At 47.6% G+C, this 26,549-nt stretch overlaps 2 pseudogenes; both read left to right on the top strand.

The window, feature by feature from the left end:
• The window catches only part of LOC103087624 (nuclear receptor-binding factor 2 pseudogene), a 41,719-nt pseudogene extending 40,744 nt beyond the window's left edge, over positions 1 to 975 (top strand).
• A 343-nt stretch (positions 976 to 1,318) lies between these two features.
• Positions 1,319 to 26,549, top strand: part of LOC103087355 (60S ribosomal protein L29-like) — a 30,623-nt pseudogene continuing 5,392 nt past the window's right edge.

Genomic DNA, 26,549 nt, shown 5'->3' with positions numbered 1-26,549 from the left:
GGGGGGGGGGGGGGGGCGTGGAGTGGGGCCACAGCCGCAGCCGCTGCGTCGCGCTCTCCAGCTCTTACCCTCCATGTGCCCGGGCTCCCTCGCTCCCCTTCCTCAGGCCGCCACTTACCCCGGGGTCTCTGGAAATAATGGAAGGACCCCTCAACCTGGCTCATCAACAGAGCAGACGAGCAGATCGTTTAGTAGCTGCAGGGAAATACGAAGAGGCTATTTCTTGTCACAGAAAGGCTGCAGCGTATCTTTCTGAAGCTATGAAGCTGACACAGTCTGAGCAGGCTCATTTATCACTGGAACTGCAAAGGGATAGTCACATGAAACAGCTTCTCCTCATCCAGGAGAGATGGAAGAGGGCAAAGCGGGAGGAAAGACTGAAAGCCCAGCAGAGCACAGACAAGGATGCCTCTGCCCAGCTTCAGGCATCTCACAGATCCTCTGCTGAGGACACAGACAGCCAGAGCCCCCTACTCTCTCAGAATTATAGCCCTTCCACAGAGAAACAGTTGCCTGAAATTCAGGGGGTCTTTGACAGGGATCCAGACACACTACTATTTTTACCTCAGCAGAAGAGCGAGCAAACAGAGCTGTGCATTGGAAGCAAAGCCCCAAAAGATGATAAAACAATTACAGAGGACCAGGCAACCAAAACTGCAGATTTGAAGAGGCGTGTGGAATTCCTCGAGGCTGAGAATGAAAGATTAAGGAGAGAAAATAAACAGCTAAAGGCTGAAAAGGCCAGACTTCTAAATGGCCCGACAGAAAAGGAGCTTGATGTAGATGCTGATTTTGTAGAAAAGTCAGAGTTATGGAGCTTGCCACCACATGCAGAAACTGCCTCAGCCTCTCCAACCTGGCAGAGGTTTGCATCAAATACTGGGAAAGCCAAGGATATTCCAATACCCAATCTTCCTCCCTTGGATTTCCCATCTCCAGAACGTCCCCTCATGGAACTCTCTGAAGATATTCTGAAAGGACTTATGAATAATTAAAATGGAAGGTCAGGGCTTCCCTGGTGGCGCAGTGGTTGAGAGTCTGCCTGCCGATGCAGGGGACGCGGGTTCGTGCCCCGGTCCGGGAAGATCCCACGTGCCGCGGAGCGGCTGGGCCCGTGAGCCATGGCCGCTGAGCCTGCGCGTCCGGAGCCTGTGCTCCGCAACGGGAGAGGCCACAACGGTGAGAGGCCCGCGTACTGCCAAAAAAAATAAAAATAAAAAAATAAAATAAAATGGAAGGCCATAGAAGAGGTGAAAAAGAGGAAATAATACGGTAATACAGTTAATCCAGCAAAAAAAAGAAAACAAAGGAAAACCACATGCAAGGGTGTCCCGGAGATGCTGCATCCAGCATCCTGCGGAGAAGAGGCATCGACAAGACTCGGAAACAGTCTCCGTGAGGTACGTCCCGCATTGGATTTACTGACTTGAGCTAATGATTCCAGACTTGGCAGATACTAAACTCTTGGAGGTTCACTTTCTCCTGATACAAACCAAATGGCTACCTGGGATAATTTTTTTCAGGCAACAATTATTTTTCTTCAGGGTTAAAATGTATAAAAGTATGTTATGTGTAATTAATCTATAATGCCATAAATGATCATGCAAAACTCAAATAATCATGGTTGCCTGAGGGGCTACCTTATATTTGAAACATGCTTTCTATTCATGCATTGACTGTATGCATCTTGTTATGCACATTTCCTTTGTTTAATAAGGTGTGTAAGACACACCTTTCTAGAAGAAACTGTGTGCCACACTTTGCACTACTTGTAACATAATGATAACCTCAAGACTATCAGGAGAAATATTTAAATTTCCATTTTATGAAGAAAGGAACCAAATTATTAGTTATGCTTTTTTAAAAAATTACCAGTTTACATAATTAATCAGGGTGCATTTTAAGTTCTAACTTTTTTTGTTTATTGTATAATGCATCATTTGAAAATACCAAGGAAATATCCTTCTGTTTTTAATGATGCATGAGTGGAAGTAACGCTGGTTGGCAGTATTGATTGTAAGAAATCAATAAAGTAATTGTATTTTAAAAAAAACCACAAAACATTAGTCAATCGAAACCCTCCTACACTGTGGGTGGGAATGTGAATTGGTACAACTGCTATGGAGAACAGTATGGAGGTTCCTTCAAAAACTAAAACTAGAACTACCATATGATCCAGCAATCCCACTCCTAGGCATATATCTGGAGAAAACCATGATTTGAAAAGATACATTTACCCCTATGTTCACTGCAGCACTATTTACAATAGCCAAGACATGGAAGCAACCTAAATGTCCATTGACAGAGGAATGGATAAAGAAGATGTGGTACATATATACAACGGAATATTACTCGGCCATAAAAAAGAATGAAATAATGCCATTGACAGCAACATGGATGGACCTAGAGATTATTATACTAAGTGAAGTAAGTCAGACAGGGAAAGACAAATATCATATGATATCACTTACATGTGTAATCTAAAAGTATGATACAAATGAACTTATTTACAAAACAGAAACAGACTCACAGACATAGAAATCAAACTTATGGTTACCAAAGGGGAAAGGGAGGGGAGGGGGAGGGATAAATTAGGAGTTTGGGATTGACATATACACACTACTAAATATAAAATAGACAATCAACAAGGACCTACTGTATAGCACAGGGAACGCTACTCAATATTCTGTAATAACCTATATGGGAAAAGAATTTGAAAAAGAATGGATATATGTATAACTGAATCACTTTGCTGTACACCTGAAACTAATACAACATTGTAAATCAACTATACTCCAATATAGAATAAAAATTAAATTAAAAAAAAATCCCAAAACCAAAAACAAAATATTAACCATCAAATCTTCTTGATTCATGTACTGGTATTAGTCAGAATACATCTAGCAGTAGTCCTACTGTTTCTATAAGTCTTTTGAAAGAGTACCAGAGGGAATGCATCCACCACAAGTATTTTTCTGACTTAGAAGATTCTTTTTTTGGGGGGGGGGGGCAGTGCCGTGCAGCTTGTGGGATTTTACTTCCCCGACCAGGGATTGAACCCAGGCCCTCTCCTGTGAGAGTGCTGAGTCCTAACCACTGGACCGCCAGGGAATTCCGGGACTTAGAAGACTCTTAGTAGTCAACCAAATACGATAATGCAATCTGTTTGTTGCACTAATATAATTGGCAACACAGCTGCCAACTCCTATTTCAGAGGAAGAAATATATTATGTTGAAGACAGGATTTTAAATGCCCAATTTTATATCTGGAATTTTCCATATTTAGAACCTAGCCTCTAGAAACAAGAGAAATGCTATCTTGGGTTCCTGTTTTCCAGGGTAGTGGCATTTAGTGGAGTAATAATACAAATGAGAAATTCAAAAGGTTACAGGAAGAGCTGATAGAAAAGATGAGTCAATTTGGGGTAGGTGTCACTAGCAGTAACTTTTAGTTTTATTTTCCTTCAACACAGGGAGTCCTCTGATGAAATTCTCCACATGCTTTAGAATTTTTTTTAAAAAAAGCACACCAGGTCCCCAACCATTCTGTAAAAGGTGTCCAACAATTAGAGAATAATCATTTTAAATAACATGACCATGGGCATGGCTTCTTCCTGACCCCACTTAACCATATTCAGAAATCTCTAAGAGCCTGAAAGATAAGGTATTTCTGGCTGTGGTGGACAGATTCCCTTGTTTTGATAATGTTTAAGGTCCACAATCTAAGCCTGTTTTGACGATCCATTTTTCTATTTACATTTATTGAGTGTCTGCACCATCAATGTTTTGGGGGAAGTGTTAATCCATGTAAATAAGTTATAAGTAGTTGTAATGCAAAGCACATGTGATGAGATCTAAGGAAGACCCCAAAACACTCTGGGGGTTTAGAGAAAGGGACATTATTGCTTGCCAGGGAACAACAGAAGAAAGCTTAGAGGCAGTGGAATTTGAATGATGTGTCACAGGAATAGTGAGTTTCTTTAATTTTTTTTTTTTTTTTTTTTTGCAGTATGCAGGCCTCTCACTGTTGTGGCCTCTCCCATTTGCGGAGCACAGGCTCCGGACGCGCAGGCCCAGCGGCCATGGCTCACGGGCCCAGCCGCTCCGCGGCACGCGGGATCCTCCCGAAACGGGGCACGAACCCGCGCCTCCCGCATCGGCAGGCGGACTCTCAAGCACTGCGCCACCAGGGAAGCCCTAATTTTTGTTTTATACTGGAGTATAGTTGATTAACAATGCTGCATTAGTGTCAGATGTACAGCAAGTGATTCAGTTATACCTACACATACATCTGTTCTTTATCAAATTCTTCTCCCATGTAGGTTATTACAGAGTATTGAGCAGAGTTCCCTGTGCTATGCAGTAGGTCCTTGTTGGCTGTCTATTTTACATATAGCGGTGTGCACATGTCAATCCCAAAAGAGATGGGATTCCTCTGCAAGGCAGAGGAATTAGGAGAGCAAAGATGCATGGCATGTTTGGGAAATGCCAGGTAGACTGGTTTGGGGAGAACACAGGACACAGAAAGAATAAAAATTAGTTTATGGCCAGACTCATACGGATACCAGGCTAAGAAATATGGCCTCCATGGGAAAGGCAATGGGGAGCTATTTTAAGGTGAGAGCACGTGGTGCTCCAGGAAGTTAAATCTCCCAGCACGTGTCAGATGATTTGGAAAAGCAGAGATTGGTGCAGAGCTGACAGCTAAGACACTGCATGCATCCCATGTTTAAGATCTTTTCTATTATTATTTCACTGTTATTATCCTTATTATCTTTCACAGTCATTTATTCGATGCCTACCATGTGCCAGGCACACTTGTCAAGACTTGAAGATACACAAGTGATCAAGACAATGTAAGGGAGGATAATCTTGTTGGAGTCCTCAGATAATAAGCAAGAGTAAGGAGGAAAACGTCAGATGAATAAATTGTACTATGAAAATCAAACAAGGTATCCTTCCTTTCCGGGAACAGGGTGGGATAGGTTACTTGAAAGAGCCCTCCCACGGAAAACAACTAAAACTGCTGGGTAAAGTACATTTTTAAAAAACCTTCTTAAAAGCTCAGATACAATAGTAAGGAATTTACTAGGCTGAAATCTGTAGGAAAGAGGGGCCTGGAGAATTCAGTGAATCTTGCAGCTGCTTTTGCCCCGAGGACAAATGCAATCCCTGAGAACTTGAATTTGGGGTTTGGTGACCTAGAGGGGTAGGAAGGAAAATCCTAGCTCCTCAAACTGGGGGACTAGTAATGTGGCACCCCCGTCGCACCAAGCTGGAATTAAGATATGAGTCAGTGTAAGGCTCAACCAGGAGTAAGGCTTTCCACCCCCATGATCTGAGACCTCATCTCTGCCAAAACCCTGCAGGACTTAGCCCTTCTCAAATATGCGATTAACTTTTTCTAGAAAGTTCCTCTGAACCATGAAGATCACAGAGACTATCTGAAGTGCACTACCAAGTTTCAGTTATTCAAATTCTCGTGTCTATTCAGAACGCTTTGTGGACAGTGAAACAGAGCAGAACTGTGTGGGGCTCCTGGGCACAAAAGTCTTTTTGTGTCCCCATTTTCTTGTTTGCAGGAAATAGGCTTCATTCAGCTTCCCGGAGGGTAGGTTCAAACAGTTGCTAATCAGAGAAGGGAGGGGATTCGAGGAACATCAAGAGACAATAGTGCAGCCTTGGGGCAGGGTCCCTCTTCCCCAAGTGATACACAGAACAGTATCTTTGAGTTGTTTTGCAGTTACTGAAACCCCACCAGGTGAAAGAAGTTAACTGTCTACTGCCCACAAGCGCGTGACCCCAGAAGGGTCGGAACCTGAAGGTTGACGATGCAGACGCCCACTAAGGTCACCACCAACCACGCAGAATGTCCACGAACTGATCACACCCTCTTTGAACCATTACTATAAAACTCCTCACTAATCCCTCCCAGTTGGGACACACAGTTTTGAAGGCATTAGCCCACTGTGTCCCCCTTTGCCTGGCAAAGCAATAAAGCTATTCTTTTCTATTTCACCCAAAACTCTGTCTCAGAGTCAATTCGGTACCAGGGTACAGAGGCCGGATTTCGGCTGCAATAGGCAGGAGAAAAATCCACTGGAGACATTTGGTTTCCCGCCCAGCATGTAAGGCTTAGAAGACCCTACTCCATCCTAACAAGTAAAAAACCGAACACACCGAAAAATCAACTGCTCTGCTTAAATCTGAAAGAGAAGTGAGAATGCAGGGAAACTGCTACACTCCCCAAATTGGAAAGACACCAAGGCAGACACAGAGAATCACAACTTACCCGAGCAGAAACCCCCCAGCAGACACTTTCTCAGGAACCCGAGCTGGGGTGGAAAACCTGAGCTGTAATGTACGAGCTGCTGGCGCCTCGGTGAAGTCGAGTCTGAGGGATGAAAACTCCTGGGACACCCAGTCATCCGGGGGCCTCCACGCATTAGGGAGTTTTAGTCCCCAGAGCTCTACCCGGTTCTCCTAGTGAATATCAGAGAAAAGTCGCCCGCGCTGCTTCTGGCTGGAGGAGGCAGAAAGGAATCAGGTTGAAATACACCTGGAGCCCTCTGTTCTTTTTAACAAGGCCTGCCCTCAGGGGAAACTAGGTAACCAGAACCTGACCTAGTGGGCTGCGATCACAGCCTAACCAACCTGAGGAAGGGAAATACCCACCTCCAGCCCTCTTGAGCGATAAAACTGAGAAGAACCTGTGAAGTTCACAGCCTAGAGGCACAGCCTCAGAAAACTCGATTGGAAAATGCATCTTCCTGGTCATGAAGAGAGAACCAAGTCCACCTATTAGACTCTGCAGCGATCACGGAATTGGGCTGCGAGTGAGGTGGGAATGAACAGTCGATAATTACATGATATGAAAGCCAAAGCCAGGAAGTGAAACCAGCAACCCCACTGCGCTGTCCCGAAGGACGTGTGGTGTTAAATCATAGGAGCATCTTAACACCGCGGACCTGACACCGCGGCACCGTCCAGACCTGGGGGCAGCACCTTCCTTCTGGGCGTGACCAGACAGCACAGCATCACGAGGGGCGGCCAGACTGGAGGAGTGGCCTTCGTTGTGGTCACGGAGGACGATTCCAACCCGCCCAACCCCCCGCCGCATTTATTCGTGCTGGAACATCACCACACCTTCAGCACAGGCAGAGAGAATCAAGGGTCCTGTCTGATACTTTTCCGCCTGCTGGTTGTTAGCTACTTAATGAAGTGGAGGAGGAAAGCAGTTATTGGGCCTATTTTCTGATGAGCTATTCAGTGCATTAGCTTACTGGCAGCCAGAACAACTACACATTACAAATGTTTACACTGTTTTCTCAATTTAGCCTTTCTAATTTGCGAACAGATAAAAGGATTTTTAAAACTGGCTCTTACATAATAGTAAAATTGATTGGCACTTGTTAGATATTTTACACTTAGTAAGCATTACAAAAAACAAAACAAAACAAAAAACCTACATATTCTGCAAAGGGCATATCATTTTGCCCACGGTATAAAAGAAACTCAGTGGGGGAAAGGGGGCTTCATGTGATCCTTGTAGAACACCCCATCTTCCTAACAGCACCCTCCTCGTTCTCTAGTGGAATTGTTGTAATTAAGGCCCATCTCCTCTGCACACCGTAAGCTCCATGAGTTCAGGAACCATGTGAGACTTGTTTACACCTGCACATGCAGGGTTAAGCGAGGTGTATACGTATCAGGTGTTCGGTAAACATTGGTTGAATGGAAGAACAAATGAAGAAAAGGAAATTGAGTCCAAGGAAATGATTTGGGGGGGTAGAGATAGTTTGGTAAAGTCCTTTTTGGGGGGAAAGCATTCTGGCACAATCCCTTAGCATCTTTGGGAGGTTGTAAACTGCTGATAATGGAAGCAGATCTGAAGAGCACCAAGTGCCCTCAGTTATACTAACTCACAAGTTAATGGAACAAAGTTTACTTTACGGTTCAGGACCTCCTGGTGGCCTCCCTCTTTCTCTCTGGTCCCAGGCACTTTGGACATCGGTGCAGACACGGCCAAGTCCAAGAACCACAGCACGCACAGCCCATCCTGGAAATGGCCCAGAAGCAGCATCGAGAAACCCCAACCATGAAGATGTGAACCTCTTAAGGGGCTGGGCCCCGAGTTCCTGAGGAACACGCATTTTGCCGAGAAGCACAACAACACGGGCCTGAGGAAGATGCAGGCCAACAATGCCAAGGCCATGAGTGCAGGCACTGAGGCTGTCAGGCGCTTGTAAAGCCCAAGGAGGCCAAGCACAAGATCCCAAAAGGCATCAACCACAAGCTCAATCAACTTACCTATCTTGCCCACCCCAAGCTCGGGAAGCATGCTTGTGCCTGCATCGGGGCTCAGGCTCTGCTGGCAAAGTGCAAGACGAAGGCTCAAACCAAGACCGGACTGCAGCTCCAGCTCCTCCTTCAGCTCCAGCTCCTCCTCCAGCTCCAGCTCCAGCTCCTGCTCCTTCTCCAGCTCCAGCTCATGCTCCTGATCCACCTCCAGTTCCAGCTCCTGCTCCAGCTCCTGCTCCTCCTCCAGCTCCTGCTCCTGCTCCAGCTCCAACTCCTGCTCCAGCTCCAGCTCCTGCTCCAGCTCCTGCTCCAGCTCCAGCTCCTACTCCAGCTCCTGCTCCAGCTCCTGCTCCTGCTCCAGCTCCTGCTCCTGCTCCTGCTCCAGCTCCTGCTCCTGCTCCAGCTCCAGCTCCTGCTCCAGCTCCAGCTCCAGCTCCTGCTCCAGCTCCAGCTCCAGCTCCTGCTCCAGCTCCAGCTCCAGCTCCTGCTCCAGCTCCAGCTCCAGCTCCTGCTCCAGCTCCAGCTCCAGCTCCTGCTCCAGCTCCAGCTCCTGCTCCAGCTCCAGCTCCAGCTCCTGCTCCTGCTCCAGCTCCTGCTCCTGCTCCACCCCCAGATCCTGCTCCAGCTCCTGCTCCAGCTCCTGCTCCTGCTCCAGCTCCAGCTCCTGCTCCTGCTCCTGCTCCTGCTCCTGCTCTTGCTCCAGCTCCCAAAGGTATCCAGTGCCCTACAAAGTCTCAGAGCAGAGGTCTTTTCTGCCACTGTGTGCATGGAAGGACTGGTTTGATCCTTGGGCTGGTGAAGGGGCTGGTCTTCTCCTGTGCTATTAGTATAAATAAATATGAGGCAGGATCGGTTTAAAAAAAAAAAAAAAAGGATGGCCCCTGCTTCTGTGAGGTATGTAGCAAGGATGTGTTCTGACTGTTTTCATCAGCATCCCACCCTGTCACATCTGGTAAAGTACCATCCTGTGCAGGGTTGTATGTTTAAAATAAACAATTTTCCTGTATTTAGAGTATCGTTATTGTTACTTCTGTTTTCCCCTAGAGAAAGAAGGTAGTAAGGTTTTCTGGTCTGTCTCCCACTCCTGCCTTCCCAGTTCATCAAATCTAAAAAACAAAAGAGGCTTTCATTCAATCACTATTTATAGTGGGATTGGGTTCCCAAATGAACATGTCAGGCCAAAGTCATAAATAGTCAGAACTACACTAGAAAATCTTTTAAGTTGCCCATAAATTAGTGTTCTCTGCTCTCTTAGCCTAACAGCCAGTCCTGCCTTTGGCATTGGAAGGGATCACTGTGTCCTCTGTTGACACCAGATCAAGTAATTGCCTTGTGTTTGGGGTCCATGACATAGAATCACACTCAGGAAAAATGCTCACATCTTTACAGGGTCAAGCAGATGAGAATGGGCAGTAATTTGTTTCTTATCTCCCACCACGCAGCGTGGCTGCTCAGTGAAGGGCAGACTCACCAGGACTCCATGTGTCCTCCCTCCCCACCCCTCCCTCCCCGAGAAAATACATCACCTCTTCCAGGAGCTGGTCCCTGTACTAGACCAGGGGACACAAAGAAAATGTACTATCCTCACCCTTGAGGAGTCCACAACCTAGTGAGGTCACAGCCATGAACCAAAACTGCATTACAACGGAGGAGGTGCAAAGAGAGACGTGCGTAAATGGTGCAGAGCAACCAGCTGAGTGGGGCTAGGGAGCTGCCCTGAAGAGCTGGCATTTGACCTGGGTCTCAAGGGTTGACTTCGGCTTCTCTAGAAGAGGAGGAAAGCCTGGAAGGCATAGCACATCCCAGTCACGGCAAGACGTGGGGGAAGAGGGGTCCAGGCAGAAGATGAAGATGGAAAATACCCTGGGGGCCCTACGGCACTTGGTACCAGCACACCCCCTGGGAAAAATACCACCAGATTTGACCAGCTCCCCCGCTCTGTACACCAGCCAGGGGAGCAGAGAATACGGAGCCTCTGGAACCCTTCCTCTGCAGGCAGCTACTGTGAGTAAAGAAAAAAACCACAGTAAAGCTCTCCCCCAGACCCACCTCCAGGACAACCGCCTCTGGACGGAGTAGCTGACAAGCATGGCCGGGGCCACGGGGTTCCCATCCCTTTGCCTGATCTTGTCTTCCTTTCAGCGACCTTGCTTGGGGGTGAGAGCACAGCAGTGGGCTTGACCTTTGAAAGCGCCGGAAGCCTCTATATCTATTCTTCTCTCCTTAGCTGGACAGCCTTCACGCTCAGACCCCAGCCATGGCCGCCCTGGCAGGTAAGAATCTCAGGCTCAGTATAGTTCATGGTGTGGGAACTTGATCTAGACCAACGTGTGATCTCCAGCCAGTAGGGATTTGGCAAGATCCCAGGAGAGAAAGAAATTTGTATTCTAAGCTGAGGCTAATCGTTCCTGTATTATGTTGCACTTCCCTGTGACAGGCGCTGTGTTCATGCTTGAGGCAAGATACAGCCTGAGTTGGAGCCAGTGTTAAAAGGAAGCAGGCCTGTGACATTTACAAGAAAGGTGAAAACCAAGGTTCCACAAAGAGGGGGGTGGGATCAGCCACAAAGCTATTTTCTGACTCTGAGAATGTTACAAGGAACCCTAGTGACGCCACGCTGTGCAAAATTAATGCTTCCTTTTCTTCATCCTCACAGTTGAGCCTTGTCAAAGGTCAATTGATGTCAACACTTTTCTGTTACAGGCAAATGTACAAATTCCCAGGAAAAATATTCCAGTATGTTAAAATCTTTGGGAAATACACAGAAAGAGTAAGGGAAGGGTGAGACAAAATGCCACCCCCTCCTCAGAGCTGTTAAACAAGATTCAGGAAGAGATTTCAAAGAAAAATGTTCAAAACATCTGGTTCTTATCTGAAATATAATTAGAAATGTATCTTAATATACAAGGCATTTTTAAAAGCCGAGAGGAAGGACATTTCTGGGTGACCAAATGTCTTGGATGATGTCATAATCATGGCATGAACAGGGATACCAAAGACTCCTTGGCAATATTTTGAGAGATGTGCTTTTTGTATTTTATAGTTTTTATGAAAAGTTGTTTACCAATGAAATAAGAAGGCAGAGAATGAGACTTTATCAAATGTCATTTGGAATCAAGGGATTCCTAAACCTAGGTGGTATAAAGAGAGAAGGTGGTTGATGAGATATGGTTTCAAAATGCTAATCAGTTATAAGGTAGATGTTTTGAGATGTTTTCTTTGCATTCTCTGCCACTTCCCACTTCTGGTTGTTTTTATTTGGTCCATTTTCCACTCTGGGAATAATAAAGAGAAAGGAGCATGTATTTGATTAGAGAACAGCAAAAGGAAATAAATGGCTGTTGTCTGGCTCGTGGTCCCAGCTCACTCACCTGGCTCTCCTTGGCCAACTTTTGAAGTCCTGGCATCCAGACCTATTGCATTAGAGCCCTTGGGGGCCAGACCCAGGGAACAGTATGTGCTTTTAAAAACAACAACAACAACAACAACAACAACTCCCCAGATGATACCAACTGTATCATCTAGGTTGGGAACCACTGTCATCAACTCTGCAACATCATGAATGAGAGACCCCCTCCCCGCTCCCGCCAGCAACCAAGTATTCCCCAGGCTTTTGTACTCACAGACCGGGAACATTTCAAAACGCACTTGGGGGAGCCATATAGATTTTCGTTTGTCAAGATTGTAAAAACAACAGTTACCATTGACTATCATGATCATTTCATGACATACAGGACATTTTAATATCAAAATAGCAGAAAGGACATAGTCTCAGAGTATTAAAAATCTGATTACATATATATTTACACACATACCTATATACCTGCACACATGTATATGTTTACATGTATATTTCATCATATTTCTTTCTCCCTTTTACTAAGAAGAGTTCTTCTTGGACTGCCTGGCTTTGGGACCAACTTGCATCCTATCTGCAACACCCCTTCCAAGAAACTGACACCAAAATGAGCATTTACTATATGCCAAGCCCTTGTCTTATTGGTTTACATACATGAAATCATTTAGTTCTCACAACCCTAAAAGAATAGGTACTGTTATTATATTCATTTTTCAGATGAAGAAATAATCACAGCAGGTGAAGCGGTTTGCTCTGGGTCACACAGTAAGTGACAGAGCCTGATTTTGAACCCAGGCAATCAGATTTCAGAGCCCCACATTCTCAACCTCTTTACCGCACAAGTAGCTATCTGTTCATGTATTGTATTATTCAGCAAACACTTATTAAGCAACTACTATGTGCTAGGCACCATGATGAACCCCAGGGATACAGAGATTAAGGAGGGTAAAATCTAGGCCCTTGGAACCTAGGTGTGTTGGGGACACATTTATTCCTATTCCTCATGTTTGCCCAGAAGAGTGGGCCTTCCCACTCTACTTTCCAGGAAGGAAATGAAGGAGGAACCCATCTGACTTCTCTCTGTCCCCCAACTCTCTCCTGGGAAGGAGTGGCTTGTGATGGTTTACCAGATGAACCAGGAAGAAGAAACCTGGTTGGCCAAGCAGTGAGTTTCCCAGGCCAGGCTCTCCTCTTGGGGGACAGATGATTTGCATTGTTCTGAGGCTGCTGATGACCTGACTAAAGGGAAGTCTGACTAATTCACTGCCATCCTGGAAGCCCTACTGGCCACTTGGCTACAGAGGAGCCTGGCCCGAAGCCCAGTTCCTGCCGCAGCTGGACCTGTGGGCACTGGAACAGCACCTGGGAGTGACTAAGGGTTTGTCTCCCAGTGAAAAATGGTCATCAAGTAGAACTTAGTTTGTACTGGAGGGATCTGCGCTGAAAACACACGACTGGGCATCTGTACCAACATCCTCACATCCACAAGGGCTGCCAAAGGCCGAGAGTCTTGTGTATAATGCACAAGTGCCTGCAAAGGTAAACCAGGAGGCTGGGGAGCCCGGAGGAGGGGTTTCCAACCCAGACTGGGGGATGGGGCACATGAACGGAGTCCTGAAGGACCACAGGCATTTTAGACTTTGAGCAGTGGGGTGGGGGATGGAAAGACGCCAGGCAGGGGTGAGAGCAAATGCAGAGGCAGGAGGGGACATGGCATACCATTCAGAATGACCAGAGCATCCACGGCAGAGAGGTAAGAAGTGAGCCTGGAGGGGTAGGCAGGGATGGAATTGTGAAAAGCCTTGACCACCACGCCAAGGCCTTGTGTATTTCACCCTGAAGGCAACGAGGAGCTTGCGAAGGGTTTTAAGCCGCAGGGACATGATGATCACTTTCGGTAAGATTTCTCCAACAAGAGTGAGGTGAACTGGGGACCAGAGGACCTCCTGGGAAGCTGGGACAGTGGCCAGGCCAAAAATGATGAGGTCTGGAAAGAAGAGAGATGGCTGTGAGGATGCAGAGGAGATTAAAGAGATGTCGTGGACCATAGTGACTGATCAGCTACGGCAATCGGGAAAAGGAGACCTCTGATTTCTGGCTTAGGGACTGAGGGTGCGTAGGTGCAATTCCCAAGATAATGAACATAAGATCAGGAAGAGGATGACAGTTCCACCGTGCATTCTGAGGTGCCCATGATGGGAGCTCTTGTCAGGCTCTGTGGTCGGCCCCTCCCGTGGGTCACTGAACTGAACGCAGTTCTGCCAGCATGCCCACAAGACTCTCCCACAATCCCCAGTGACACACATGAGGCTGTGGTGGCCGTCCTGTCTCATGGCCTGGAATCCCTTCCGCTTGCTCTGGGCACTGACAGAGCATCCCCACCGGCTCCCAGGCGTGGTTTTGGCTTCCGCCTGCCTGGGAGTCACCAGAGGCCCCTCCTGTGCTCATTCTCCCTCTGACTTAGGGAGGGAGAATACTTCCTCCTCCATCTCCACAGCAACTGGTTCCACCAGTTTTCCGGAGCATTTCTTCCTCTTCCGCTCCAGCTGAAAGCTTTCTTGATCAAATCATTTAGCCTCCTGGCAATCTCGCCCTTCCCTTCCTCGTGCAAGACACCACAACCTAGCCAAGAAGCCACAATCCTGCTCTCTTAAATCATGCTCCCTGCTGATCAATCTGTCTCACGTGGATGCATTTGGAGTCAGCTCTGCCTGGGGCTGGCAGATTTCCATCAAACATCTCAGTGGATCTACTCTATTCTTAGGTCTGCCCTGATAGAAGGCACACAATTTAACAGGAAGTTAAGGTGAGTAGGGCTAACCTGGGGTCGACAGAAGTGCTTGGGGCTACACCAGCGTGGCGTTAGAGCAACTCCAAGCATCTCCCCAGCGCCCCGGCTCAGACCCAGCTTTGACCAAGAAAGAGTCTTCAGGATCGTCCAGCTCCCCCCTCTACCCTCCAGGACTGGGCCGAGTTTGCGAGAAGATGGCTGGATTCTGGGTCAATCTGAAGGTCACAGAAGCAGCTTATTTTAGCACACGATAGAGAAGTTAAGTTCAGGACTGAATTTGATCTCAAATTTCCTCCTGGACCAAGCAGCTTGAGGAACTTGCCTACGTGGTTGATTTGTGTTGGTGAGGAGGCCTCCGGACTGTCTCCTGGGCGTCTGGCTGCCCAGCTCTGTCTTCTATAACTTCATACTTTCGCATCCAGAAGGCTTCATTTTGGTGTGACCTGGAGTTCAAACATGGCTTGATTATAGATGGAGCCCTGGGAATGAAATGGAGTTGCTATAGGAAAGCTGGCACACAGAACCCAAAGGCAAGTGGCCCTACTGACAAAATACAAAAATATCACTCTATCAACACTGCTGCTCTGATGAGGCCGGCAGCCCAGCCAAGGGAATTACCCCAGCGTAATAACTTTCAACTCCAATCCAACTTTTCTTCCACCCCTTCTGGGTGTGTGATGTCATGGGAGGGGTTCTGGATTGGGAACCGGGAAATTTTCTGGGTGCCTCCTGTTCTCTCTCTCTCTCTTTTTTTAATGATTTTCAGTACTCACAATTTAGTAGATATGTTTGAGCTATCTTCTCATTTCCAGATTTTGCTTTTTTTTGTTGTTTTTCCTGAACCAAACGAATCTAGTGAAAAAAGTCCTTTTTGGTTGAATTAAATCCTTCAGAGAAAAAGTTGAAATAAAACTAAACTTTCCTGACTAGACAAAATTTATTAGATTTCTCAAAATGCTTTAGATAACATGCATAAAAATGATGTGTATGAAGATATGAAATAATATACAACTCTTGGACAGAAGAGTAGAGGAAAACAATGCAAAGATTTGAGGCAGATAAGTTCTCCTGGCTTTGAGAGAGCCTTTTAACCTACATGCATATCTCATACAGTTTCTCTTATCTACTGCTCTGTGCCAAACGACACCTGGTCCCTGTTGTTACTCTGCCCCACACCATAGGGTCCTTCGGGCAGGTTGCTTAACTTCTTTGGGCCTCAGTTTTCCCATCTAAAAATATTAGATTAAAAAAGAGATCTAAGGACATTAAATGAGCAAACACAGGTGGCAACTCTTGTATTCAGTACAAAGCAGTCAAATTAGAATTTTTGGTAGAGATTGCTTCAAAGCACTGTTGACCTTTCATATATTAATTTAAATATTTCCTTTTGATTAGCATTCACTGTGCGTTCATCCAGCAAGCAGTTCTCAGCATCACTATGGTGTGAAGGCGTCATCTTGTTCAATGGCTTTGTCTGTGTTTTTATCTCTCTGGTATTTTCTGTGACCCCCCTGCAATCCAGTCAGACAATAGTAAGAGGCTCTGTTTTCACCGTCCTCAGCGTTGAGAGGTTAGAGCAGAAATGTAGAGAGAACAAATAAAGCCACACTCAGCTTTTGTATTTCAAAATAGATCTTGAGTCTCATAGCAGAGACGAGATAAAAGAAAATGGTTTTGAGTCTCCAAAAAAACAAGATCCTGAAGGACTTAGGGCATATAGCATTTGTACCATAAATGACGTAGTTAGGAGAATGAATAATCAGATGATTAACTGAGAGAATCAGTAAACCTGCATATGAGGGCTAAGCATGACCCACGTGGACCCACTAACAGAGACCAGAAGAAACATGATTATTGCAGCCAATGCCAACGTTGGGAGATGACAACAACCAGGGACCTTGTGGAAGAGGGAGCATCTTGGCAGATGCCAGCATGAGGAGATGATGATAACCAGGGGTCTGATTCCTTGAAGGCGTGGCATGTTAGCACCCTTGAACTCAGACCTATCCCCAGGTACATGGGTAGGGAGGGAGCACTGAATCAGTCAAGAAAATCCTGGAACTTCCTTGGTGGCACAGTGGTTAAGAATCCGCCTGCCAATGCAGGGCACACGGGTTCGAGCCCTGGTCCGGGAAGATCCCACATGTCGCAGAACAACTAAGCCCATGCGCCACAACTACTGAGCATGCGCTCTAGAGCCCGTGCTCCGCAACAAGAGAAGCCACCACAATGAGAAGCCCGCGCACCGCAACAAAGAGTAGCCCCCGCTCTCTGCAACTAGAGAAAGCCCGTGTGCAGCAACGAAGAGCCAACGCAGCCAGAAAGAAAGGAAGGAAGGGAGGGAGGAAAGAAGAAAGAAAGAAGAAAGAAAGGAAATGCCAACTCAGTTTACTCTGAAGTGATTACGTTTTTACCACCAACAGAACAGGGGTGCAAGAAACAAAATTAAATTCAGTCTAAAATATTAAGTTATACAGACAGTTTTGCATCTCTGAGTTTTTGAACTGAAACTCCCATTCAATGGTCAGGTGATGGCCCTGGGACTACTGATGACCTTAAGAAAACTGAAGGTCAAATGAGCTTAAATGTACCCTAAGGCTAATGTTGGAGCAGCCACTGGGTTCCCCCCGGCCAGGTCTCAAGGCCAGAGTCAGGGTTCAGCTTTCCAAAGCTTCCTTTCCCTCCAGATCCCCTCCCACCTCACCCTCCATGCACATATTCTCAGCCTCCTGTTCTCATCCCTGATAAAAGATATAAACAGAAACAAAAAAAAGAGAACCATATGAGATGGGGAAGAAAGTACAGTACCTGAGAAGACGGAGGGTAGAGGGACAGAAATGGAAATACAAAGAGGGAGAAAATAGAGGGATAGCATTTAAACTCTACATGGACGCTGCTGCAATGACTGCAAGGCAGCTATTACCTTTTCCTAAGGGGAGTCGCTCCCCTCTTGGTGAAAGGATGAAAATCTGGAATAATAATAATGATAGCTACCTTGATTAATAACTGCTCTGCACTGTGCATATACATACGTATATGTATAGAGAAATGTAGATAAATGTATGGAGTATAAAGTTCAATAATTACAAAGTAAAGATTCTTAATGTCTTAAGAGACAATGTCAACCAAAAAAAATACTCTTGTTGGGGGTAAAGAGGTATATCCTTATGGGTGCACACACACACACACACACACACACACACACACACACACACACACACACACACACACACACAAGTATGCATATGTGTTGTACTGTGTATTAAAGTGATTTACTTGCTTGGGTAATTTGAAAGTAACCTTGTGACACTCCCTGAGGTAAGATGCAAAATCTGACCATAGGATGAGTGGAAATCTGGAACCCTTTCACTTTAGGTCTTCAGCATAACCTCTGGCACAATAAATTCTACTGCTTTCTAAAGATAGCGGTGGTGATAAGATGTCTTCCTCAACAGAGGCTAGAGCCCTCTGATTCTGTTCCTCTGGATTTGTTACCCTTTGTATGCCTGTGTCTTAATTCCCCTGCTGGGTTGCTAGTTCCTTTTCTTTCTCTTCGTGTCCCTGCCTGACACTGCTCTGAGACCTGGGGTGTAAGGAAGGCTCAGTAAATACTGCTTGGTTGGTCGATTGCCAGCTGGGCGAGGCGACTTCCTTCAAAGCCAAGAGGATAACTTGTCTTGACACCTTATACCTTGGGGATGAAAGGCAAGCCAAAGACTGATTTAAAATGTAGGTCTGGCTGTCGGAGCAGACCAAGGTGGGGAGAGTCCAACTGTGTGGTCAGACCGCCATGAGGGCCCCCCTGCCTTGATTCCTTGATATGTGAAGGCCTGGCCGTGTCCTCCTTTGAGAAGAGAACAGAGCCGTCGCTGAGGGTGTGAAGTTCAGATGTGATTTTTCTGTTGGATCAGTCACCTCAGATTCCTGTATTGCTTGCCCCTGCCCTTTCTCTGTGTCTCTTTCTGTCTCTCTTTCTCTGTCTATCCCATTGTACACCGAGTTCATTTGGGGCATGTAAAAAGGAAGAAAAGGTATGGCAGTTCCTATGAGAATGGCCCCTCCCAGCTGAGCAGTTACTTTATTCAAAAGCGGAACGATTTTCGTTTTTAAAGCAGGGTCCTTTCTACCTGAAATGTCTCTTCTCTTCCCACCTCCCTCCCCTATACATCTCTATGGCATTCCTTAATTCTGGGAATGCCACGGTTGTACGCCATTCCCGTATCCTCTATTAAAATATAAATACACTCGTTCAGGTAGCCATTCAAACAATGGTAGTAACCATTCACACTTTAGTATGAGTGAGTTTATAGTTACTCTACTGTTTCTAGATTTCACCAGAAAAGGAGCAGAAGGGACTTCCCTGGTGGCGCAGTGGTTAAGAATTCACCTGCCAATGCGGGGGACATGGGTTCGATCCCTGGTCCGGGAAGATCCCACATGCTGCGGGGCAACCAAGCCCGTGCGCCACAGCTACTGAAGCCCGCGTGCCTAGAGCCCGTGCTCCGCAACAAGAGAGGCCACCACCATGAGAAATCCACGCACCACAATGAAGAGTAGCCCCCGCTCGCCGCAACTAGAGAAAGCCCGCGCGCAGCAACGAAGACCCAACGCAGCCAAACATAAATAAATAACTTAAAAAAAGGAAAAGAAAAGAAAAGGAGCAGAAGAAAGCGTGGGCCCTGGGAAATGGGAGGCTAGAAAGAGATGTGGCTTTAGGGGAAGGAGAATTGGAGAAAAAAATGAAGCAAAAAGGTGAGGCTGAAAATACCAAAGAGAAAATTTTCTTCTTTCTGATTTTTCCCCAATGTCCTCCCTGCCCATCTCTCCCTCCGATGTTGCCCCTCTTCTTTGTGTGTATGTGTAGGGTACTCCTGTGTGTACCCACAGGCGCACCAACGTGATTTCAACAGTGCACAACGTTAACTGATCCTTTGAAACCCCTTCACCATTTGGCATGGAAACCATAGAAAAATCTCCATTTTCAGCCAAATACCTTTCATTCATTCATTCTCACAAATATTGATTTAATGGTGCGCTGGGCATTAGTTTTACAGAAATGAACAAGACAGATCAATGTTTTTTACCTATACTATAATGAAAATATGTGTGCCCTTTGTCTAATTAGACTGGGCTTGGGAAGAAAAAAGAAACAAACGTGGCTGTTTGGCTTAGGTTGGTGGGAAAGTGTGTGTGTGTGTGTGTGTGTGTGTTTGCATGTGTGAGACATTGGAGGTAAAGGAAATCAGTGAGTCTTTAGAGTATTTCTATATTTATTTCTAATTATTTTGAAAGTTCAGATTACCTTGAATAAATGCCTTAATTGTTCATGCTGCAATTCAAGCCATTATCTCCTTTTCTTAAGGTCATAATGTTGTAAATAGAGAATAAAGTCCTAGCTTTAAATGCCAAAAGTTTAATAACAAAAAGCAAAGAAAAATAAAAGCATACTCCAATATATGCTTTTTATTTACTTAGTAAGTTTCACTTAAAAGAGACTGTGTTAATATTTCTTTGGGGGATTTCTTTCTGCAAAGGATGTACTTACTGGAATTCTTAAAAATGACCCATTCAAATGTAGACTGAAGGTGGATTCTACCGTCAGCATAGTCATCCTTTACCGCCAGAAGGCCCTTGATATAACACAAAACTTTAAGCGGCATCTTTCTCAAGCATCCTTTTGCTAACTGACTGTTGCCCTTGAACTTGCTTGAACGGTAACCACCGAGGAGCTCCCCTTTCCTGGCTCACCAGACAGATAGGAAAGAGGTCAGTCCCTGGCGAATCAGGGCTGTTTGTTCTGCCCCGTGCAGACAAAACCCTCAGTGTTCCCACCCAGGACTGGCTGTGTCGCTCGTGGGGCGCCAAATAAAAATGACAGGCCCCTGGTTCGGAATTTTTAAGGAGGTGACAGCAGAGCATTAAACCAAGTGCAGGCCCTTCTGAGCGAGGGACTCTGGGCAAATGCAGTCTGCCTGCCCTGCACCCACCCGGAGAGAGACACAGCTTGGAGAGGCCCTGGCCACCTCTTCTCCTTACTCCCCAGCCCCAGCTCTGCAGCACTTCCGCTCTCTCCTAGGCTCTGGCTCCGCTCTCCTTGTCCCAGTGCATCCTTCCCCTACTTGAGCAATGTCCCTCTCTCAGCCTCCACCCCCTCCTCTCTCTCTTCCTTTCTTCCAAACTCCAGCATTTTCATCCTTCTAGATGTGGCCTAGACAATCTCTGGATGCAGATCCAAGGCCTGTTCCAAGATTAGTTCTAGCCTCAGATACATGTGTGTCTTTCAAAACTTCCCCATTATTTCTGGGTCTTCCTCTCTTTGGTGCCAAAACAGGTTTTAATGACCAAGTCCTAATGTGTCATGCGTGTGTGATGAGGCAGGCACACAGAGGTGGGATGCAGGGGGTAATCTGGGCCTCATTACAGGGCCAAGAAAGAATCAAAGAATGAAACGACGCTCCAACGCGATCCTGGACCCACACAAGACAGGGAACAACAAGGATGAAGGTGTAAACAATGGGTCCGGGAACAAGTGTTCACCCACAGTGCCATGCACACCAGAGCTGTGAACTTCCTCTGACACATGTTCTAAAGGAAGAGGAAATGTTCAACGCATATCCCAGATCACCTTTGTGGAAACCGCTTTCAGATGGTTCTCGTCTAGTGGCATGACTCACAAGAGTCTTTATTCATTGACCCTTTCTTCAGGGCCCTCAATGAAATGACTCACACCTCTATTTACTAGATTTTATTGGGAAGGTTAGGTGAAATCCTTTCCCCTGGGAACAGGAAGTTTTTGGTGTTTCTTATACAGATTAAACACCACTGGGGGCACAGTAGCATACGCACTGTTGCTGGGCTGACTTCCTACCGGGGATGCTGCGTCCTATGGGGGCAGCAGAGTCACAGTTCTGGGGGAAGCAGAGCAGCTTTCAAAAGGCACAGTCAACATCAGTACACTCTTAATAATCCCAATGCACAGAAGATAAGGCCCGACAAAATATTTCCTGTTTGGAATATTTAGAAGAGAGACCGAGAGTAAGAAAGTATTGTGGGAAGCATTGGCAAAAGGGTCAGTGACTGAGTTTCGGGAATTGCAACCCCTGATCCTGCCTGTGGAGGATACTCAGGTGTCTGCAGTCAATGGGAAATACGGGGAGATCGAGTCCACTGGAGGTCCCGCTAGGGTCACTGCCTGTAGCGAAAGGGCAAGTCGGGAATCCACCAGGCAGCAGACTTCAGGCCCAGGGGTAAGCGGGGCAGGTGACAACTGCGCAGACGAAGGACTTTTGATTTGATTTGATTTTCACTTTTTCAATTAATTTATTCAATTACCCTCCTTTAGGAAGATTCACATTAGAAAGACAGGGGAATTATCAGCTGCCTAATCCAGATCATTAATGGGAAATAGCTATTTGAAGAGCATTAGAAATATTAAGACCAGGAACCCTTGGAGTTTTCATCCCACCCTTGCCTGCCCTGTCCGCCGATGACAGCTGGTCCAGAGCAGGACTCCCCAGGAAGAATCCACTCTGACTGTGGGCCCTGCTAACTAGAGAGGGAGAGGCAGCTATAGCCAGGCCTCTGGAAAGTTCCTTGTCTGGCATGAAGGACCTTCCTCTTGTCAGTTATAGAGAAATGCTGCAACCTCGCCAGGTGCCACTGGAGGCTAAGAACTATCTTCAGCTGACATCAAAGCAAGAGCCCAGCGCTACTCTCAAAACATCAGTCCTCCTGCATCCATCTCCCCTCCCCCCACCCCTGGCAGTTAATGCTACAGTCACGGAAAGGGCTCTTACCCAGGTCCAGTCTGGAGACAGAGCCTGGAGACTAATCCCATAGCTCCCAGACAGGCACTTTAACCACAGGCCAGTGGACGCCACAGTGTGTGTATCTCCAGGGATCCAGGGGACCCCCTCTCCCCAAGTCCCATGGGACAAATAAGCCACACATCCATCCCCCAAACAGCAGATACCATCTTGGGGAAAGAAGCCGGGGGAAGGGAAGGTGATCTGAGACACTGAGCAAGAGAAGCAAAAACATGACCCAAGGAAATAATTTAAATGATCAGAGGCACAAAGCCTTAACCCACATCAGGCATCCACTTAAAAATTTCCCCGTAACCGTTTGATGGCAGCACGAGAAAATAAGGTTATTTATAGACCAAAGTCATTACGTTTTTGTCCACACATCAAAGGGTGCCAGGCATGAGTTAGCAACCCTGCCACACAGTTGATTATTTATCACCTACTATATGCCAGATGCTACGTTTTTGTTTTTTGTTGTTTTTGTTTTTTTGCGGTAGGCGGGCCTCTCACTGCTGTGGCCTCTCCCGTTGCGGAGCACAGGCTCCGGACGCGCAAGCTCAGGGGCCACGGCTCACGGGCCCAGCCGCTCTGCGGCACGTGGGATCTTCCCGGACCGGGGCACGAACCCGCGTCCCCTGCATCGGCAGGCGGACTCTCAACCACTGAGCCACCAGGGAAGCCCCGAGATGCTACATTTGATGTGGAGGGGACAAAACTAGCTTAAGAGAGAAGCAGACAGGTAAGTAATTATTAGATAGCGCTGTTGGTAAGCTCTGTGACAGAGGGATACCTCAGTGACACAGGGGCTCGGAAGAGAGGCATTTAACTCAGAGAAGGCTTCTGGATCCTTGAGACTCGAGCTGAATTTGGAAGGACAAGTAGGCGTCAAATGGAATTTAGGGGTTTTTTTTGGTTTTTGGTTTTTTTACATCTTTATTGGAGTATAATTGCTTTACAATGGTGTGTTAGTTCCTGCTTTAGAACAAAGTGAATCAGTTATACATATACATATGTTCCCATATCTCTTCCCTCCTGCGTCTCCCTCCCTCCCACCCTCCCTATCCCACCCCTCCAACCGAGCTGATCTCCCTGTGCTATGTGGCTGCTTCCCACTAGCTATCTACCTTACGTTTGGTAGTGTATATATGCCCATGCCTCTCTCTCACTTTGTCACAGCTTACCCTTCCCCCTCCCCATATCCTCAAGTCCATTCTCTAGTAGGTCTGCGTCTTTATTCCTGTCTTACCATGGAATTTAGGTTTCAGATGAAAAGCTGTGGGAAACACTTTCCAAGCCAGGAGGATCGTAACACACACAGAGGCAGGGAAGTGCATGACGAGGTCAGAGGACGGAGAGGATTCTATGTAGCTGAGGTGTGAGGAAAAGTCAAGAGATGATGCTAAAGTGTCCAATCAGGAAGAGATATGTGTGCTGAGCTAAGGCATCTGAATTTTGTCTTGAAAGCTATATAAAAAAAAAAATCATTGAAAGATTCTAACCAGAGCGGGACAGAATCAGATTCTTATTTGAAACAAATAATTCGGGTGGCAGGGTGCAGGACAAGCACAGGAGGGCAGGGAGAGGAGAAAGGAAGGCGGAAGCCTGGTGAGAAGTGATGAGGGCCTGAACCAGAAGGGTGGCGTTTTGAATGAAGAGGACGCTCCAATTTAAAACATGTTTGGGAGATGGAATCTACAGGATTTCATGACCCGTGAGATGAGGCGGGTGAATGAGAGGGACCCGCAGAGCTCTGATTGGATCGTGGTTCCCGAGTGGGTACCTTGCTCCAAAGGGAATACAAGACAGCGGTGGGTTTGAGGAGGGAGGCGATGGGTTGGTTGGGACGTGGTGGATACGTTTGTGGTGTTTCCGTCCAGTATCGGTCAGGGTGGCCAGTAAAAGTCAGTGCCCCTGAGAAGTGAAATCAGGACCCGGGCTTGCTGTTGGGCTGTCGTGTTGGCAGTTACTGGGGGCCTTGATAACAGCACACGCAGTGTGGTGGTGGAGATAAGACCCCACTGGCAGTGGATTGAGGAGAGACTGATAACGTGAAGCTGGTATCCTTGCAGCCCTGTCTTGGTGAAGAGCCCCCCACCCAGACTGGGCACCTTCCCTGCGGACGCCCAGCTCTTTCTCATATCAGGTACTCGGTCAGTCACTGGGGCCTGTTGATTCCGTTCCCCTAGGGTCTCCATTGCCCACCGCCCACCCCCGTTCTCCACACCCCCTCCCACCTCCATTCAGTCTTTCCAGGATGCTGCCTGACTTCCAAACAGAACCCAGGAATCCTTTAACAGCACAGATCTGATCATGTGACCCAGGTGAGAACCTTCTGGATCAAGTCTGGACCTCAGGACGGATCCCTGAGCTCCTGCCTAGACCTCACTCTCTCCGGGGCTCCTTCCAGCCCATCCCTCAAATACCCTCCCCCCACTCCCCTGCTCAGATTGAAATCATGTGGCCCCCTCTCTCCCCCTTCAGCTCTCATAGCCCCTGAGTTAGGGTGATGGGGAGCCGCCCACAGTGTGGCGGCCAAAGTACCACCGTCGCGAAGGGCGTCGGAGCTGTGAAAAATCAGGGTATTGCGTGGCCAGAGGGCTGAGTGGACCATTTACAAGAACCCAGGAGCTGGAGGTCATGCTGTGAGTTTAGAACCGAAACTCTCAACAGATGTGAGAGCTGACAGGTGACCACAGGGGGCCTGGAGGACGGCCCCTGTGAAGGACATCAGCCTCTTTGTGGGAAGGTAGACGGTGGCCTGAAAGTGGCAAGAGGGAGACAGGAAAACCCTCAGGCATTTACCTCTTCCTCTGGGCCAGGTAAGGGGAGGGGTGTGGGATGAGCTGCCTCCACCTGAGAAGAGGAAGCATCATCTCTCTCCTTTTGGTCAAACTGCAAAAACCTGGAAAAACCCTCTCGTACGCTGACGATGCCCAAATCTGCGCTTTGACTTGGACCTCACTTCCGATTCACACGCCCCAAAGGCAGCCGCATGTTCATACACAACCCAAACCCTGGGGTCCAAAACAGAATCCCCACCTTTCCCACCACGTCCCTTTCCCCCACTCACACCTTTTCCTGTCTTCCTCCTCGTGCGGGTGAATTGCGGCATCCGCTCCTCGTTGCTCTAGTTGGAGGTCAGTCACCTGACTCTCTCCTCTCCGTCGCTGCCGAACAGCAGCCATGTCATTGCACCAGGCACTCCAAGCCTCCGGCGCTTCCCTGGCAGTGCGGTCACTCCCCTGCGGCTCCGGTGTTCTGGCCCCTCTCCCGCTCCCTGGCTCATTCCCACTGCACCTACGGCATTGACGTCGCAGCTGGGTTCATCTTCACGAAATTAAAAGCTCTTGCCGGGCCCAGGACAATGCAGGGCCCCAGCCTGGGGCTGGGAAGTTAATCTCTTCCCACAGACTCTGCTGTCCCAACCCATGGCCCATGGTGAGCCCCAATGGGTTGCGACGTCCACGCTGGGATGTACTTGGTACCCAGATCAAGGGCAGGCAAGACGCCCCATCTGGGCTGCCCACAGAGTGTCCATGGGGCTGCCAGCCCGAGGTGGGGAGCCAGTGCCTCGCTCTGCCCTGAGATGCTACGAACCTGCACCCAAGCTCTCACACGTGTGCAGCGAGGCCCCCGCCAGGGGTGGAGGGTGATGGTGGAAGAAGGGTCTCCTGCCCTCATCTCCCCAGGTGGAGGGCACGAGCCATCGGGGGGCAGGGACGGGGAAGGGGAGTCAGGCGGGGCGGGCCCACCAAGAGACAGGGAGGGGTGAAGAGGTGGGACCACACGTGAGCAGAGGCTCCAAGCCCCCCGACATGCTCTGTTGTCCCTTTATTTACAGAACGCAAAGTCAAAGATAAAATTCTTAAGGATTCCAAGACAGCAACTACAGAGCATTGAACCTCACCCTTCTAAGGGTACATCCTGTGCAACCACACTGGTCACACCTCTCCATGATTTCAGCCCTGCCTCTTCCCTCCCTTCCTTGAAATTCTTCACAGGCTCACATCCTTCTTTTAGGGAAAAAAAAAGTCCAAATGCTTTCACCTGGCTTTCACTGTTAGGACTTCTGACACACTGTTCTCACTGCCCAGAACACATATACCCGCTCCCCATGTCCCTTGGTCTATGTTCATCAATGGGGTCTTGGTTTCACTTTCTGTGGGAAACTCCATGACCCCCCCCTTTTTTTTTTCCTTTGCGGTACGCGGGCCTCTCACTGTTGTGGCTTCTCACCGCTGTGGCCTCTCCCGTTGCGGAGCACAGGCTCCGGACGCGCAGGCTCAGCGGCCAC

This window comes from Lipotes vexillifer, unplaced genomic scaffold (assembly GCF_000442215.2).
Source record: "Lipotes vexillifer unplaced genomic scaffold, Lipotes_vexillifer_v1.1 scaffold543, whole genome shotgun sequence".
In the NCBI taxonomy this organism is placed as follows: domain Eukaryota; kingdom Metazoa; phylum Chordata; class Mammalia; order Artiodactyla; family Lipotidae; genus Lipotes; species Lipotes vexillifer.
Note: the sequence above shows the minus strand (reverse complement) of the source record. Positions and strands in the feature narration are given on the sequence as shown.